Below are 18,208 nucleotides of genomic sequence, written 5' to 3'. Positions count from 1 at the left end.
GCCATGTCGCCTGAGGGACGCTTCTGAAAAAAAACGGTCGACTTGTATACAAGCGCGCAAACGACGCTCAGAAACTACCCAGAATCCGGATCAGAACTCAGTACTTCATTGACGCTGCCTCTAAATCCTTCACCGAGGCGACGTGCTATTTATTCCTGGCCACAGGGTTTGGGTTTTGACATATTTTCGTTACTGTGTAGTCAGCGAAAAGCTTTTTAAACGCTACACCGGGGAATACACAATACTGCAGTGAACTGGTGCCGTCAGTTTTGAGGTTCTTCTATACCCAACGCGCCCATCCTATTTCCGAACTTTACCTTGAGACGTCGTTCATGTTGTGAATTAGAAGCGTTACTGTGATCGTTAGCTTCCCGCCGTCACTCTGTCAGCGCAATTCTTGGCACGTTTTCTGCTCATCCGCATCGAGCGTGTCGTTCTTCAAGAGGAAGGTACTGCCGGAACCATAAACACACCACCAAAATCGACTTCACCAGTCAATGGAGTGTCTGCTGTCGCCATAAGCTGCTGCATAGCTCATCTGTATTCATCATCAAAAACTCAACATCTGTGATCCTCATCGTCTTACCGTCGGAAGACGAGGATACTTGGACAGGGACACCGCAAGCTCGCAGGCGCTGGTGTCGTTACTTAAGCTCTTGAATATAAATCCAACTGCGTTACTCCTCGATAACAAGTATGTATCACCTCATAAGTGACCTGATTGCCTTCGCTGCCTATCCAGATCCCAAGTACACTGGGAAAACCATGTGGATACCAGAAGAGGCAAATAATAAAAAAACTGGCCAGAACCAATTCACAATTGGCTGCTGAATAAATGGCATTCCACACTCACCAAGCTGTTTAGTTATTTTATCAAACCCAGGAAACATAAACCAAATATGGGATCAAATAATTGTTTCTAGACAGTGTTGCAGTGTTTTTAGACGCCTAAATTAGACGTAAATTACTGGCTCAATCTTACGCTTTTTCAATTTGTTATTGCAGTTCGATACGCGTAATGTAAGAGGAAAAACCATAGGGAATGGTAAATTACCCATTGCACACGGAAGCAAGTCTTATTACTGAAGAATCAGCTGGTATATAAACGTCCCGCAACACTTTCCAAGTGTAGAATCTGCTTCTTAAAACAGCAGAATAGTGCAACAAAATAGAATTGTAGAAATATTTTTTGATTAGTGTTAGCGACTTTTGCAGCCGCGTAAAACTCGAGAGCACCTTGGAAATAAGACAATCATATGGTGCCCAGGGAAGCAAGGCTTAGCCTTTAAGATGCAGAAGTTGAATAAAGAGCATTCTATACTAAGCAAGCGCACTTTCTTTGTTCACGAAACTCCAGAACACTAAAACAAAGAAAGATGAAATTTAATTTGCTGTCAGCTTCATTTCCCGAACCGTAAATCAAGCGCGAAACCTGTGCAGTGGCGCCTGCGAAATAAAGCATGTTACAAACTGATCAAGCCGATGGCATTTCTTTGTGAATCACGAGAATAATAAACAAAATAGGAACTCTTTACGGTTTTTATGAAGTGTGAGCTTAAGCAGCAGGTGCGGAAATAAAGTGAGAAAACAGTTTACTCAAATTTCAGGGAACACGTAAGGGAGCAATCGCTAACCGTGCAACGCACCTGTTAACAGCGGGCCATATACACTAACTGAACAGTAATTTTGTGTGCATTACGTAAAACGGAAAAAAAAAATGAGATACTCGATATTTTCATGTCGCATCAGATGCATTTGCAGACATACAAAGCGTGCGGTAACTGTGCAGATCTTATGGTGAGCGAATGCACAAGAAAGCAAGCGGTATCCCTGCCGAAGCATGGGTTTACTAACGCAGCTTCTACAGTCCCCGAGCTGACCATATATCTTCGTGAACGCTTGTCTTAAAAAAACACGTAAGATCACTTTATACGTTGTATGTTGTGCTAGCTGTACTGCGCAGACGGGTAAAAACTGCTTAACATCTGCCAACCTTAGTGTGTGGGAATACACAAGAAATATGGCACAAACCATGCAGACCCACAGTTTAAGTAAAGGCAATTTACACTGATGATGCTCACTCTGTTTCCTTCTGAAGCGTAAAAAACAGAACAAGTAAGAACCCTTCCTGCTTTGTAATAAGTACCAGCTGAATATCAGAACGCGTAAGTAAAAAAAAAATTTTGCTCATCTGATAATGAGGGAACACACAAACAAGCATGACTTAACATGCAAAGGGGCCTTTTGAAGAAAGATCATTTACACTCACCAGTTTACCCAGCTGGTGGTATCAAACAATAGAAAAAATAAAAAAACGAGTTGAAATTCTTTCATGTTCAGAATATAGCGTAGCGTTCATTTCATTTGTAGACACGTCAATTAAGAGATCGTTGTGATGATTCAGGGATTAGCGAATGCTCTGAGAAGCAGGTCCTCACCAAGCGGAGAGGTCTGTTTATTAAAGGGCCTTCCACGCTGAACAAGGTGCCTTATATGCTTCGTGACACACCTGAAATCTAAATAAGTCGGATTGCTGAATATTTTGTATTTAGGGGTAGCTGCATTTGCGGACGCTTCAACAAAGGCAGAGTAGCGTGCTGATCCCAAAATTACTAACGCACAAGAAAACGGTACCCGAATACGAAGAGGCACATCAGAAATATTGTTTTCCGCTTTCACCGACAGCCATCCCCCGGATTACCAATCACACCAATCCACAAACTTGCTTTTGTTTAGTTTGTGCATTGTGATACACTGAGTTTTGCATATACAACAAAGCACTTACCTACACAAGAAGGAAAACAGTTACCATTGCGTTTGTGCAGCATCTTCGACATGGCAGTAAACATTTCCTCACCTCCGGAAAAAAATAACATAGGTGTGACCTGGACAATCAAACGAAATTGCAAAACGTACTTCTTCGGGATGCGACTGCAAGTATAGAAAAAATTTATCACCGGGCACCGTGCTGAAAACAAAAAATACCTGCAATTATATTCAGCCACAAAGTATAAAAAGGTGAAAAGTTCTTGTGAAAAATAAAGATCAAAATATTTGCATCCCTTTATACTACATTAGCCTATATAAGGGGTTTGGGAATTCCACTAAAATATAAATACCGGTAGAAAAAAAGCACAGCATTGACAGAAAATCCCACTCCGACATTAGGCACTTGTTGCACTACAGCAGTAGTCTGAGCCTATGAACGCGCCAGTAAATGCGTCGTGTTTTTTCGCAACCGAATGTTAGTATTTCTTTTATGCTTGTTTGCGTCGAATGTTGCGCATCTCTACAATGCATATTTTAGCCAATCAAGAACCTACTCAGAATTGATCCATTCACATGTATAAAAAATGAATATATTACCTTGCTGTGCATCATGTATGCTCGGGGTTCTGTGACTTCGCACTAGTTCAAACAGCATGCGTTAGAATCTGCTAATTCAAATAAGGATGTATTTATGTCATTTGTTTTTAAAACCTGGGAAACCTTTTATTGAAAATAAACTGGAGCACTTTAAACAATGACAAACATTAGAAAAAGTCCCAGAAAAATAGCATTGCCACCATAACAATACTTGTTGCACCTTCAAGGTAATTTTTCTCTCTGAAAACGAAGCAACCCAAACATTGCCCTTTCGTAATATATAGCCCACCTTTAGACGCTTGTCACATCATCTCCAGACCTATTCGCAAGCCATTATAAAAACGATTGTTCGTTATGGCGCGCTTACAATTAGCGGGTGAAATGCACAATAGACATCATCAATACATCTCTAGCGGGCAGAGAACATTGTGTGCAGATGCACCGCTTTCTGGTGGGGTACTGCAGTTCTAATAATCATTTTCTATTATGAACAACCACAGCAGCGTATTTAGACTCCCTACAGGACGAAGACCTCTCCCATTGACCTCCATGTGCTTCTGTTGAGTCCTGCTCGGGCCCATTATTTGCCGCCAAATTTTTGTATATCGTCTCTCAATCGAGTTGATGGCCCTCCTCTTCTTTTAGTCCCGTCAGTCACTGTCCATTCTGTTGTCATTGTGGTCCACCTGCAGGTGAGTTAGTCATACCCTACAGGCAGCGCAAGTCCAGTTCTTTTTCTTAATTTGAAATATGATATCTATTTCAGTTTGATCCCTATATCCTGATTGTTCGATGTTGCCCCTAAGAGTTTCTCCTAACATTATTCGCTCCATAGCCTGTTGGCCATACCTAAGTAGGATGTCTAATTGCTTAGTAATGTGCCAAGTTTCCGCTTTTTATGCCATCACCGGCATGACACCTTGGTTTAATACCTTCCTTTTAGGGATAGCGGTATCTTACTTTTTATTATTTCAGTGTGCCTACTGAATGCGCCCTAACATAGTCCCATTCTGCGACGTATTTTTTCTGTTAGTTTGGGTCAGCACTGAGGATCTGGCTCAGGTTGTTATATCCTTGTACTTGTTCCCGTTTTTTATCCCAGATGAGAAAGGGCGCGCTCAGCATGTTTATTGAGCATTAGTTTAGCTTTGTTCACATATATTCTTCGCACCCCAGCAAAGCTCCCTGTTGGGATTTCCTCAATAATTTTTAATTGTTGTGGAGAATCCCTGAGCCCGACTACGACTTGTACGAACATTAACTGGCTCAAGTATTCGTCGTTTATCTGTGAGCCAACGTTTTCCCATTTCAGCCTCCCTAATGCGCTCTCTACACATGCTGTGGACAGTTTTCGACAGATGGTATCGCCTTGAGGCATGCCAATCTTACAGGGGGGAATTTAAAACTTTGCCTGTGAAAAGTGTCTCTGCTCTTGCAATCGTCATATATGTCATCTAGGATTTCAGGGTAGGTCTTCTCAGTTCGTTGGTCTTTTAAGACGTCCATCACAGCGGTGATGCTTCCTCAATCTAACGCGTTTTGGTGGTCTGTAAATGTCATGTAGAGACGCTTATTATAATCTGCGCATTTTCGTATTACTTGGTTGATGACATGGATGTGAATCATTGCACAGTGCAATTTCTAAACCGAGCCTGTTCCCTGGGTTTTCGAAGTATATGCTGGCGATTGTATGGTTGACTACAAACCGCTTGTATGTCCAGTCATTAAGATCTTTGTTATATTTCATCTGGAAAATAAAATATGTTTGCGTTTGTCCAGAATTCAGGTACTTTTATGTCCTTAACGATTCTCAGAGAAAATTGGCGATCTTTTCTAGTATTATATCTCCACCCCCTTTTAGAAGATCTATGGTTACGCCGTCCTCGACTGCACCTGTCCCACGTTTCGTGCTCTTAAGGACGTTTCCTAACTCCTCCTTTCTTACCGTGGGAACATCGCAAGCAGCGCCTGTAGGCCTTGGTAGTTCTCCTTGGTCTTGCGTTGCTGTCGTTTAGCCTATTGTAGAAGAATCATTCCGCGATATTTATTATTTTATTCATAATGCGCGCAATAGTACCCAGTTCCAATTTGAGTGCTTATATTAGGTCCCAGCCAATGGCTTGCTTTCTCGTTGTTGAGTTCAGTCTCCGTCGTTTTTCCAACGGTTCCACAATCACCACCCGATCTACGCGCGAGTGTCGCTTGCTTTAATTCTGTTTATTATTTTGACAGCTGCACTAGTTCAGTGTGATCCACTGTACTCGACAATTTTATGTTCTGATGCTTCGAAATGAGCTCCTTTGTTTGCTGAGTTAGTAATCCTGTTTGGTACAACATGCTGCTTCTCCATTAGCCGCTGCTGAGGTTTTTGGTGTCAGGTTATTATACGTTACTTGAATAAAATAGCGCAAATTTGTTTTCAAGGGTTGGTGTAAACTCCTGCGTCTAGTCTCTGACTTGATGCTGGGTTTTTCACTTTTTACTATCTTCCTTCTTTCCTTTATGAGGTTTAGCCTTACGTTACATGTAAAATGCTAAGGTCACTGCACCCAATTTTGGTTAGTACCTCGACATCCTGCACAATACCATGGTTTTCAGCTAAATGATGTCAAATTTGTTTTTTGTGATCCCGTCAGTCTTCTCCATGTCCATTTCACACTCATGTGCTCTCGAAGGAAGGTGTTTAGTTGTTTCAGGTAATTTCTCTCTGCACATTGAACCACTGTTTCACCTCGGCAGTGGCTAGTGCCTATTCCGAAAGTTCTCACTGATTTTTCAAGCGGTAATGTCTACCAATAAAATTGTTAACTGTGCAGTTCCCTTATTTATTGTTACCTCAAGTCATCGGAGAAACTATTAACGGCCTCATTCTCGTAGCTAGCTTTTTGTATATAGGATTGTATGAAAAAACCACTACTGCTTGGTAAATTTGATCCCTGCCACTCCGACCGTTTCGATTGCACCCCATGCTCTTCCACCCCATGCTCTTTTCGTGGGGTACCGGATAACACAAAATATGCGCGCTAGTCAGTTCTATGATGCCTTCTCTTGTTCCAACCTCGATTTGCCCAATGATTTCTCACCTAATGAAATAGAGCTCCTTTATTAGTACAGCTAAGGTTCCATCGCTAGAGAGGGTTCGTCGTTTGAACGTTGCCAAGTCCCAGAGGCTGGATGCCTTGACACAGAGATTCTTACCAACGCCCGCCACATCAGAGGCCTGACCACCGACGTGGTCACGTGTTTTACGGCTGCTGAGGACTGAGGGTCGAGATTTGCGTTGGTCACTTTTGAAGGGTTGGGCCAACTACTACACAAGGGAGGCTAGATCAATTTCTGGTGCCGAAAAGCTGTGTGGGTCCCCAAGTTCGCTGTTAGCATGGTTGCACCCATCTAGTCTAGACTCAAGGTATCAGGGAGGATGTATGCTTCAAGACCATGCAGAAATTTATTTTACGAATGCCTAGAAAAGTGCGATTGCACGGGATTGAAACAAGCCACATATTATAGGAAATTTTTAAATAAGGTTTAAAGGAGTATGCCTCTCAATGTTGCCCAACCATTAAATGAACACCATATGCTTAACAATTTTCTTCGGAACTATGATGACAGTGTTACAGCATATTCTAATAGTTATTTGGGAAGTGGCGTCCATATCGTACCCCAAAAACAACTCCTTTATATGGAGAAACCGCCACTACTATTGACAATGCTTAATTCTATGACTTCTCTCTTTATAAGCAAAGAGGAGCATTAAGGTTGGCTGTCTGAATGATTACTTTATTGCTCTCTTTCCTCAGTATACTAAATTCGTAAGATTGCTGCAATTTACGTTTGCCTTTGCCTTTGTCTTTGACCAGAAAAGAAAGCCTATCTTGTTGCTTTAGAAGACAGTGTTTGCATGCACAATAATGAGTATAAAGCAAACAACTCTTAAAACAAAATTTTTAAGCGCTTGGGCATTAGCCTATGTTCTCTCCAGCAGCTTCATCTTACACACCAATAGTGTCTGATTGTAACGCTGATAGCAAAACCATAGCAGTATAAATCCGATAGAAATTCTGCATCTGCAGCGCTGCGCTACTTTCTTTGTGGCTGCATATACCCTTCCCCTCAACGCAAGTGATTCTTTCATCCCAAAAACAAGAGAATAACTATGGTAGCCAAATTTCAACAAGAATAAAAGAACCTTGACTTTGCTTTCTTACAGTATTATTTGTAGCCCAGTGCGAATGATGTGTACCGTTTAGCTTGCGTTGTAGTACGAAACACTATCTAGTAATTTTTTCGTACAATTAAAAGTTGCGGCAATAATTTTTGTTCTGGCTGAGTGATAGTGTAGAGTGTTTTTACTTTCTCGCAACTTCAGAACCACGGAAATTAAACGGCTGTCACTTAGCAGTGCAACACTGTCAGCTCTATAGTTCATTGTGAAGGAGCACTCGTCAATATCGTGGTTGGAGGTTGGCACTGACTAAAAACGTAATATCGCCGAATGCACCTTCCCAGAAGAGAGAGCCGTTTCGCCGGTATTCAATGGCGTGAAATGCATCAAGGCAACCATAGGAGGTCGACGCCATATCTGTGGTGAAGCGTCTGTGGCTAGGAGATGTTGTGCGCACGACTGTGAAACGCATGACGGTGTTTAACATTACAAACTGTTCAGAACGCAAATTATTGCCTAGAGTTCAATCTGAGTGCGAATATTAACATCTCTGCCGCCGTTTAGAATCGGATTGAAACGGAGCAGATGACGCACGCCAGTGTTTTTTTCGTCGGCGTGCGGCCGCAGTGGCCCAGGCCGCACCGTGTCCGTGGCGCATCGGCCATGTCTGTGGCCGTTGCCAGCGTTGCCAAGCGAAACAAATTGCCCGCAAAACTTTTCAATAAATACCGTTTATTGGCAATTTGGCGGACAATATATTTAACGGCTAGGATTTACAACTGGTAGGCGCATGAATCAGTCAAAATATGCACTAAAACAGGGTCCGGTCACCCGATTTCACCACAGAAAAATGGACACTGAGAACCAGAGAGCTCAAAGTTAAAAATTGTGATGTCACACCGTATTCGCTGCTGACAAGGCTCGCTGCGTCGTTTTGAACTCAGCCATCACACTCCGCCCTGTGTGTAAGCAGTAAGTTTGCGTCTGCATTAAATCCGCATGTCTCCAACAGTGTGTATTTGTGCACAAAATTATCTCTAAATACAAGTGGCGCAACGTCGAAACACGTTCGTTTGAATGGCTATCGCACTAATTATGCTGAGCGAGTATAGAAAATGCAGCTTTAAACTAAACACGTCAAGTATTTTGTATTATGCGAGCAATTGAAAGGTTTCTGGGTAAAGTAATTTTCACCCTAACCCAAGGTTTCCTCAGCAGTATCGGTGATAATTATCTGGGACACCGCGGACCTAGAAGTACACCACTTGCTCTGAGACTCTCTTTGGTGAGATGAGCTAATAAAAGTAGCATTCGCAATGGAAAAGCCCTCGAATGGTGGCCCTTGAGGCGTTGGTGAAGATGAAGACGACGAAAAAATCTTTGTGTAACAGGTACGCGGGTTAAGGGACACCAGTGGGTGCGGCAGGCAAAGGGGATAGATCATACAACGCTCGTATTTGTTCCGTACTCACGCAGCAAAGAACACAAGGCCAGTCTTTGGCCCATCTTCAGGCGATGCTTGGTCAGTTTGGCAAATGGCAAAGTTTGGACTGGCAGACAACTTCTGTTCTTTGGCATGCAGTTGGTCAAGAAGTATTTGTTGTCTGTTCGGCTAGCTCAGTTCAGAATACCAAAGGCAAGCATCTGGCAGCGGAGAACACATTCCCTTTAGCCGACACACAAACATTCGTTTTATGTTTGCACCGGTACTTTCATCTCATTTTATTTCTTTGCCCAGCCTCCAACCAACCATTTCTCACCCCTGTCTTTAGCCTTCAATCCCCCCAGATTTGTTTCTGGGATATATTATTTTGGGTTTCCACTGAACACCTTACAGGCCTCCGATGCGTCACCGCATCGATGCAAGAAAGAGCTATACTTTATCCATCAGCTCGCACAACCTCTCTAAAGTGGAACAAAAAGCGAGCCAAAAAGCCGCTGTTGACACAATGACGAGTATCGATGGTTTTTCTCGCCCCCCTCGAGGAACAACCTTGCTGCCAACACTCTTCTGCACGTCGCGGCGCGCGCTCTCCACGAATAATTTTTGTTTGCATTCGATCGCTTTACCGGCAACTACCTCTTGAAGTCACACATATATTTGACACTCTAGACCACGGCCGCTGGATGACAGGCGCCTACAGACGTACCTTGCTTTTTCATTAATGAAGAAAAAAGTTGAATAGGCATGTGTGACGAGAGCTGCGACAGTCGTCATCATGTTTCCGACTTTGTGCTTACACAACGGAGAAGCACACGTTACACCTGCTCTCTGCAACAAAGGGGTTGGGGGTCGGCGGTGCTCCGCATTCTCCCGTTCTTTAGTAACTCCAGTGTAAGTGCAATCATTGGTGTTTTTTAAATAATACCCACACCAAATGCAACGAAGACGATACTCATAGGGAAAATAATGAAAATGGAATGCACACGCACTTGTTAAACTATCTCGTTGCAATTTTTGCTTTTTTCGCGTCGGTTTGGTGGGGAAGGTAGGGGAAGGATGGGAATGAACTAAAAGCTCAGCATATTTGCAGCGTTGAATGAAGTGAAAACAAAGCGCTTTGGTAACACAAACTATTAGGCTTGTTAACTTGAATGTTAAATAAAAACACGCTGAACGGAAGGACATTAACTATAATGTTTAACATCTACTATAGAAACTGCGTTTGAAATTGCGTTTATCGTTCCTTTCTGTGCAGTACGGCGCAAACACAACTATAAAGCCTAAAACAATAAACTGATGAAAATACAATTTAGAGCTTTATAGTTAAAAGAATGCCTCGGACATCCCGTGCACCGAAATGTCCGCACCGAGACAACCTGCACCAAAATGTCGCCATCACGAACCACGATAGTTGCGAAGCCCTACATTCCTGGCCCTAAGGGCACAAGAACCCACCTGACATGCTCATGTAGGATGTTATAAGCGTTTCGAGGTTGCGTGCATGTTGTTGAATCTCTTATGGTACCAAATCACTTGCTATGTGCGTCCTGACTTTTGGAGCAATGTGAGGGTGTGAGGAACCGCTTCGACGTATTAGAACATGTAGATTTAAAGCAAGTTGCGTGGTCTTTTCCTGCATTGTCATAGCATGCTTTAAATTATCGCTTTAATAATTTTGTCTATGTCGTTGCAACAAACACTCTCACCTAGGCAACGTATGGATCAACGCAACGTACGGATCTAAGTAGCCAATCTAGTTTTTGATTATCCTCCAAGATTTTGATTATCCACATTTTTATGCAGCCGCGGTAATCGTTCTGTCTCCAAAATGAATTATTACTACAGTATTTGCACAGCGGATAGTCGCTTGCGTACAATCTCCTTGTGATTGCTACCATTTGTTGAAGTATTTGATTAATATATATTTGATATAATTGTCAGTGATAATTCTATCTGTAAACGTGAACGAAACATGAACGGGGCTACGGGACACAACCGACAAAAGAGCCGACACCAGGTCGCGTCCTGCCTAAACGCAATAATGTTTGCCCCTATGCCTCGGTCACCCACCTCCAGTTTCACCCACATGCACACTACTCTTGTACCGGTCGCTTCCTATTTTTTTTCACACACATTTCTAATATAATGGGCCTTTGTGGTATTTTATACATTATTAGGCAACTTCTATAGATTTTTCTGTACTCCAAAGATAGAAATAGAAACCGTCGTTTCTGTGTGGGACTATGCTTGTCAAGAAACGTAGGGCGGGAAGGAAAAGTTTACAGTCGGGTCAAACGTCAGACTGAATGTAACGGGGGGATGAGAAGGGGTACAGGGGCGGGAGGAGGGAATAGGTGCCTTTTCTTTGCATAAAGATTATTAGGCAGGCTGCTCTGTCCATGTGGATGCCTAGTGAAGCTTTTTATTGCTGGATTTAGAGGTGACAAAATTGAGGTAGAAGGTATCAAAAATTGTATTTATTTTGCTTGTTGGGCCGCCCTCTCGGCTAGCAAAGAAAAAAAAACACCCGCATGTGAGCGTACATGCTTTTTTTATGATGAAAAAAAAAGGAAGCCACTAACAGTGTTCGCGATGCATTTGTTGGCGGACCGGTAAGTCTCAGTTCTAACTCTAACTGAAACTTCTTGTTTACAATGCGGCCGGTGGTCCAATAAATTCGTTCATTTCGTCACTGACGTCCCTCAACTATATACCCTGCCCACAGAATCATTGACCCACCCGTTTTTCACTGTCGTAGATATGACCGTTATGTACAAGCAGGAGCACCGGCCTCCGTGTTTGAGCTATCACCTATTCTAATGATGCTTGATTTACCCCTAGTCATTTTCCTTCGACTTTTCCGGTTTCTTTTTTTCTGTAATTTGCGGCTTCGCGTGCTGAACCTCCTTTTTGCAATGTTGCAGCTTCAAGGCTGCATATAATTGCTACAGTTATACTTCCTCAAGCCGCACGGGGAACGCCTGAAACTCTTATTCGCCAAAATTTCACGACCTAAAGTATGCGAAAACATATTTCGAAATTGGTTTTTGTTAAGGGGCTAACCAACCCGAAAACTAACTGCGTACCGACTACCTAAGGAAGGGCATCATGCTAGAACGAACGAAGCCAATATTTCACGTTATTCAAGTTTTAACGCCGCTTACAAGCTCAAGCTAACGCAGAAAAAAAAATGTACGTTTGTGTTTTAGATCACAAGTTCATTTTAGATCGTTTATTGAGGTTATTAGTTTTTCCAGCAATGACTGCTCTAAGCAGTGGCCTTATTACTGTCAAGTACGGGTGTTAAATAATAGATCTAGGAAATTTAAGAGATCCCTCCATTGCTTATGTCATCGAGTATCTTATTAGCTTTGAAAAACTGTATGGTCTAGGACTAATAAATCTCCTACAGTTATTTATTCTGTAAAGCACCTCGACGGCAACAAAAAATTGGAACTGAAAGTGAACATTGGGGACAGCCAGCAGCAAGTCGACAGGAGCCGAAGCCAACGTATAGTGAACTACCCAAAGCAGAGCTAGTAAAAAATGGCCGAGGAGAAGACCGGCGAGTAGACACGTTAGGATAATGTTTGATCGTTCCAAGCGTAATTTCAGTTTATTTACATTGTTCAATGTTTTTCAATTTAAACTACGTTCTCAACATTAACGCAGTACCGACACGTCTGTTACACTTGTCCTATCTCTCATCATTACGTCAGAATGACCACAGGGTACCCAGGAAAATTGCGCCCACCTCCCCGCGAGGCGAACCCTGTGTAGATGCGACGCATCGTTGGGTTCACTTGGTGTTTCCGTTGGATTGATTCTGAAATCACGTGAAACGTGTCGGGAACGCGTATGATTATTATGTTTTATGATTATTATGTTTTATGGCCAATCTTGGGCAATCTGATGATGATGGTTAGTGTTTGACGGCGCAAGGCCAACGAGGGCAAAGAGCGCCAAAGAAGAGGTTATTTAATAAAGAGAAGTGATTACCGCACAAGGGTAGTTATAACAACGTGTAAGCCGAACATAGTAAAATCAATTAAAGATAATGGTGATGGCTGGTGTATACCCAGGCAGCACAGGACTGTTCGGCCTGAAACAGGCCGGTGTACTTTGCCCGGTGATTTTCTGTCCGGCCGTTTTCCGGCAGCCATGTTCAGCCCATGTCCAAATGTGGGCCTTTGGCCGTATACGGCCGTACTCCCATGGCTGTCCAACGGCCAGTGTCCATCGGCCAGTCGATCGGCTTACGGTCATACGGCCAGATTCCAGCCGTAGGGCTCCGGCCATTCCAAAGCCACCCGGTTACGGCCGATGTATCCGCCGGAGGACAGCCGAGATGCGGTCGTCGGACTCCAGCCGGACTAAAGCTACCGGAAATACGGCCGTGCTACGGGCATTGGAGTTCAGCCACAGTACGTTACCTGTGCTGAAGCCGGTCACTGCATGTCGCGCAAGCAGATGACTCATTCGCGCAGTGCAGAAGCAGCACATACCCAGCATTTTGGGTCCAATGCCGCTACATCAAAGTGAGCTCGCGCGGAACCACCAGCCTCACTTGACAGCAAAATTCAGTTATTAAACAGTGCTCACAAATTGTCGTTCCTTTAATTGCTGTGCCTCTTTTACTGCCGAACACAGAAAATATTCAGTTCTTTGTAGACTTGAATATATGTATTGTCCAGGTCCTGATATCCTCGGTCTGTGGGGCGGCTTACCTGTAATAAACGGGGAAAGAGGAGGGGGAGGGGGTGGCGGCGGAGGGCGCATACTTTAGTGGGTTGAATTTCAGAGAGATAAATTGCGCCGCTTTTAGCCAATTTCTTTTAGGGCAATATTCCGGAACACTTTCATGCTATGACTACATACACTATTTTTATAACAGTTGCTTGACCAATTTTGATGTATATAAAACCGGCGTGAATGCCTTTACGAAGCTCTTTGGTTCTCAGCAAAACACTCTGGAGCATTTAATATAACTCCTTCACAAGAAAGTATGTCCAGTTTTTGCCCATTTTTTTGCAAAGGCATTTTCTATTCGATCAACTTTTCTGATGATCTTGCGCAGGGCTGACCCTAAGAAGGAGCGAACAGGTACTTTCATATTCAATCTATTTCAATGTTGTTTTCATGAGTATACGTCCACACCACTTAATAGTCCAAAAGAACTTAATTTTCTTCTAATGTCATACTGCGTTCAAAAAATTCTAGTCGCGTTGCGAATGACGTCCTGCTTCAGGTGGCTGCAGTTGTATCCCTCTGTGTTCACTCAAAGAAAGGCGTAAAATTAGAGTTACATAATTTGTTTAAAACCAATAACATAGCAATGGTAGCATGCATACAGGAAACCTTGCATACTGCAACGAATAGGGCAATAAATATTTTATTGGTCAAGGTTGAATGCGTAGGGTTCTCAACCCGTCGGAGGCAAACTTGCGCCTCTGGAAGTTTATTTATTTATTTATTTATTTATTTTTTTATTTATTTATTTTTATTCATTTATTTATTCATTGTTTTATTTATTTATTTCATGCCTGCTTGCCTTCGCATGCGTTACAGAAGGGAGTTACGTAACACTAAGCATTAAATATGAGACGAAATAACAACATTATTCTACAAAGCGCGCTGAAAATCGTCAATATAAACAGTTAATGCAATCATATGTGGAAGATAATTACACTGCAGTATTTATCTAAAATAAAATGAATCTCGCAAGGCGTCACCTCTAAATGAATGTTAATAATTTGCTTTAAGCTAGCGGTCCCACTTTGCGATATGTAGAATGGCGCTTGGACATACTTCTCTTCTACTCCAGTTTTCGAATGATAGATATTACGAAAAAAGTTCTAGCTGTGGTTTCGTCTGTGATCTTTCACGTCCTGCCATTTCAGTTTACTTTTACATTCTCTCATGCTAAGTTGAGCGTGCCAATTACCTAATAGGAATCGCACTGACAAATTCTGTATGTTTTCGAGCGTATCAACCAGCTCTTTGGTGTAGGGATCCACGAAAACACATGCGTACTCCAAGATTGAGCGCACATGAGTGAAAAACGGTTGTTCTTTTCAGTTAGATGGAGGTTCACTGAAATTTCGTCTCAGAAAGCCAAAAACATATGCAGCCTTAACTTTTATGGTGTGAACCTGCCTATTTAACCTCTAACCACTCCCTAAATAAACTCCTATGTATTTATATTCCTCAGCCGTTGTCACAGCAGCATAATTTACGATATACGTATTCAATTGGAATGAAGATATCCTTGTAAAGGTGCCGTTAACACACTGTTTAACATCCAAAAACTTTTCTGAATCAGCACACCAGGATGTTATTAAATTCGAATAAAGCTGAAGCTATACGGGATCACGTTTATTTGCTATAGTCCGGTACACTACACAGTACATTTGAACTAAGCTATAGGGCCCATAGTAATAACAATGCCAAAACCGATTCATTCAGTTCATATGATGAAATGTACTACGCAGAAGGTGATATGGAACACCATCATTTGCTCTTTTGCAGTCCAAGAATATACAGTCAGCCACTTTAAGCTTATCTATTGCAAGAGCGAAATCGTGCGTGAACTCAACAATGTGCATTGAGCAAGAAAATCCTGACAAAATTCGTGTTTTCTAGGATGCTGGCGATTATGTTTAACCAAATGAGTCATATCCCAGGAGTAGCTAAGCTCAGCTTCAAACATCGGAACTAAATTAACAGCTAGGCTTCGTCAGTGACAAGGCCCTGTTGTTTACGCAAATTTAAAACATTTTTTTTTCTAAATAGGCAGTCGTAAAATCCCATTTAGTAACATAGTGCAGGGCATGCACTTGATCCTACCAATGCAGGAGCGAGTCTCTTCTACGTTTATCACCAACAACATAGTGCAACATTACTTGTCGCAGTTTAATTGTAACCAGAATAACTTGCGCTTTTGCTCGCACTTGCCTTTCTTTGGTGGGGAGTCCTTGACATGGTGGCGGTTTAGCTCCTGCGTGGTGGCCACTTGCTCGACGCCCTTGAAGGCCAGTTATTTTTGTGAACCATCTCCATCTCGGATCGAACATCTCTGCCGGGTCGATGTCTCCAATGCTCTCAATTTCTTGAGGGGGCGAATAGCCGCGAGCTGATGCGTCAACGAAGCCGGCGGCAGAGGCGTGGTAGCGGTGATGACTGGCGAGGCTTAGCTCACCCGTCGGTGTGGCACGGTCTTCTTGTGGCAATAAATGACATTTCGATGGCCTCAAAGGTTCCCTCCTAATGTCCAGTGAGTCCTTGCACCTTGCCCGTTCACCGAAAACACTCATTACTCTTTGACAAACGATGTTCGTTCATTTAAAACGTAAAAAAACGGAGCGAATTAAAAACGCGTCTCCGTCGTTCGGCTCCCTAACGGCTTTTTCTCCCCCCCCCCCCTTGAAAAAACCGGTCGGTCTCCTTCCTATCACGTCTCTGCATGAATTCTCAGCGCCCAGGCGCGTGCCGTTGTTCGGCTGTATGCCGTTTGCCGAAAAAATGACGTATAACCAGATACCTTACGTAGGCCGGTCTCCTCTTGAACACCGGTTGCCAATTATTCTGTGGCCATTCGCTTGCCGTAATTCGGCCGAGGACACCTAACCGAATGAAAAACGTATATTCTGGGGCCGTACATCGCCCGGTATCCTTCATAACACTGGTTGCCCGAAGAAAACGAATATTCTACCGCCGGACGCGCGGTTCACCGTTGAAACAACAAATGCACGGCAGCTGCGCTCCGGCCGGTCTCCTTTCGAACACCAACTGCCGCAAGAATACGCATATTCTGTGGCCGGTCGCTTGCCGTGCTTCGGCCGATTACCGCTTCCCGAAGAAAAAACGGATGCCCTAAGGCCGTACTTCGGCCGTTCTCTTTCTCAACATCGGCAGCCGTAATAGAACTGAATATCTGGCAGCCAGTTAGCTGCCGTTGTGCGTCCGGACACGGGCGGACGGAAAAATACCGAAGCACTGGTTGCCGAATGTTGGCCGTTCAACGCATGATCAGTGGCTGCCAGAACCTGGATTCTGGCGGGACATGCCAGAAAGCGGCCATAGACGGGCCGGTCTTGGGGCACACTTTCTGTGCCGCCTGGGTAGGGTCTGATTTGAATATGCGTGATCGGAAATGAGGTTTAAAAACTTGACGTCTGACAAATACTCAAACACACGTTTCACGGAAACCATTTCATCGTCACCTAGAAACAGCCTATTCCCCTAGTCACCTATTCCCCTAGGATGTAGGGGAATATGTGGTCGGTAGCGTACTCTGAGGTGTTTGTGACGTTTTGTGTGAAGTCCCTTGCATGGGATTAGTGTGTGCACTACGGATAGGGCCTCTCCGCACCTGCTGCACTGGAGTCTAGAATATCCCGTCAGCAGATACGAGTGCGTTGCATGGGTGTGCCCTATCCACAGCCTACCCAAGGCGACTTCCGTGTGTCTGTTATGTGAGTCAGATGTGTAGCGTCCCAACTGTGGCTTTATTACATGTAGCTTGTTGTCTGTATCTTCATTCCAGTGTGTTTGCCATGTTCTGCGCAAGCGTTGTCTTATGGGTGGCTTGAGATCTGTGTAAGGTAGTGTTGTTATGTCTACTGTGTTTCGGAGTGCAGCATTGGCGGCCATTTCATCCGCCCGTTCATTTCCGCTGATGCCAGAGTGACCTGGCACTCAACAGACCGTCACCTCAAGGTTTGAAGAATATGCCAGAACAATTGATTTCAAGACAAGGTTAACTACATGGTTTTTCGGGGACTCTCCAGATGACAATGTACAAACGACACTCAGCGAATCTGTATAGATGATGGATTTAGGAATATGATGTTCAACTATGTGACTTACAACAAGAAAAATGACATATGCTTCTGCCGTAAAAAACTTGTCTTTACATTCATTGTTCTATATGCTTCAAAATTCGGCCCATGCGCCACCCAAGACACTGCAGTGAACGTTTTCGATGCATAGCTGAAAAACTCAGCAGCCTTGCATTTATCCTTCACATACATGAAATCCTGCAAAATCCTACTTTTTGGTGTCCTGTTCTTATTGTATTTTAAGAAAGACAACTCACATGCAACAGGACGAAGATGCCATGGTGCTACAAGATCAGTGATAGATGACTTGAATGTGTCTACAAAGGAGACCTCGTGAATAGTGACCTCGTCCCTTACTCTGAGCGAGAAGGGAACAGGAATGGATGGGCGATT

This window comes from Haemaphysalis longicornis, unplaced genomic scaffold (genome assembly GCF_048455015.1).
Source record: "Haemaphysalis longicornis isolate Haplotype H1 unplaced genomic scaffold, Haemaphysalis longicornis Haplotype H1 scaffold_8, whole genome shotgun sequence".
Classification (NCBI taxonomy): domain Eukaryota; kingdom Metazoa; phylum Arthropoda; class Arachnida; order Ixodida; family Ixodidae; genus Haemaphysalis; species Haemaphysalis longicornis.
Note: the sequence above shows the minus strand (reverse complement) of the source record.